The sequence below is a fragment of the Monopterus albus genome, unplaced genomic scaffold, assembly GCF_001952655.1.
Source record: "Monopterus albus unplaced genomic scaffold, M_albus_1.0 scaffold90.1, whole genome shotgun sequence".
Lineage (NCBI taxonomy): Eukaryota > Metazoa > Chordata > Actinopteri > Synbranchiformes > Synbranchidae > Monopterus > Monopterus albus.
This window is the reverse complement of record NW_018127970.1, coordinates 34,786-36,599: the sequence shown is the minus strand read 5'-3', so window position 1 is coordinate 36,599 and position 1,814 is coordinate 34,786.

Here is a 1,814-nt window from a genome sequence, read left to right as displayed (position 1 = left end):
CACTGAATTCCTAAGACAAAACAAATAAAAACAAAACAGGAATATGACATGCAGTAATTTATGAGTACATTACCAAATGTTACAAAAAGGTTTTTGCTTTGATAAACTGCAGCACTTAGTCTTTAAACCCACTGAAACATCAGTTGTCCTGTAAAGCTGACTCCTTTCAAGCGCTGTAGGTTTAATTTTAAGGGCTAGTGTAACATATGTACTGGTTTTGTAGGACAACACTGCATATAGATTAATAAAAGATAATGAATACAGAAAGCTCACCTCACCTGTTTTCCTGGGTTTGTATCAGTGAAACATCACAGCGGCATCTGTGACAGCAGCACACCGATGGAGCTGCTACTGCATCTGCCTACGAGGAAATGAAAACACAAAACCTAAGTCAGTTTATGGCAGTACAATATACAGCTGGCAGAGTTTTCCATGTATGCAAAGTAAAAAGAAAAAAGAAAGAAAAAAGGCCATTATGTGAGACTAATTTGACATGCAAAAATGAAGGCTACAGTATATGGTGTTTGTGTAATGAAAATACACAGCTTATCAAGGTACAGTAGAAAGTTCGGTCTGTGATGTGGAGTCCACATTTCCTGTGTGGACTAAACTGAACAGGGCAGCTATTATTCAGTATATCCAAACTTGTATTGACAGTGTGTCATGACAGCATTAGGGTAATTTACCTGCCACGTGACATTACCACCATGAAAAGAGAGGGTGCGTGAGAGTCGGTCCTGACCTTTAGAAAGGTCAAATTTCATGACATCAGATGTGACAAAACAAGAAGAGAATTGCAATTTGACATCAGTGATGACTTCAGCTGGACTCGAGAACTAATGTTAACATTCAGCTGCATATTCAGAGACTAAGAAGGAGGATCAAATGTGTTATGATTTCAGACTGTACATGTTCTTTATTGCACCACAGATGCAAGAAAGTTAGTTTAATATAATTAATTCCTATATTTCTGGTGAACTCATAACTGAAACTCAAAACTTAGAATTTAAGTATAAGGATTTGGGCAATGAGGCAATGTGAAGTCATAAACTCTACTAATAGTATATTTTATTGATTGATGTGAGTTTCTAGATTGGCAGTATAGACTGTAGTTCTGCAATGATTTAAATGCATATAGATGAATAGGGGTCAGATGACATTTCACATCAAGTACTGACACATGCAAACAAGGTAGTAATAGACAAAGATGTTACATTACTGACACCCTCAACTTAATATTTGGTAGCACAGCCTTTGGACAAAATAACTGAAATCAATCACTTCCTGTAACCATCAAAGAGTTTCTTACACCTCTCTACTGGAATTTTGGACCACTCTTCTTCTGCCAGCTGCTCCAGGTCTGGGTGCTTTTTGAACTCTGCTTTGGGTCGTTGTCCTGCTGTAAGACCCGTGACCTCTGACGGAGACTCAGCTTTCTGACACTGGGTCCTACATTGTGCCCCAGAATTAATTGGTAGTCTTCAGATTTCATGTCATACACACAATCAAGACATCCAGTGTCTGAGGCAGCAGAGCAGCCCCAAAACATCAGTGAACCTCCACAGTGTTTGACTGTAGGGACTGTGTTCTGCTCTTTGAAGGCCTCATTTCATTTTCTGAAATCAGTAGAATGATGTGCTCGACCAGAAAGCTCTACTTTAGTCTCATCTGTCCGCAGGACATCCTCCCAGAAGGACTGCGGCTTCCTCAGGTAAGTTTTGGCAAACTCCAAACTGGCTTTTTTAGATTTTTGTGTCAGCAGTGGGGGCGGGGCCCCTGGGTCTCCTACCCACCCTCATCATTCAGATGGGGAC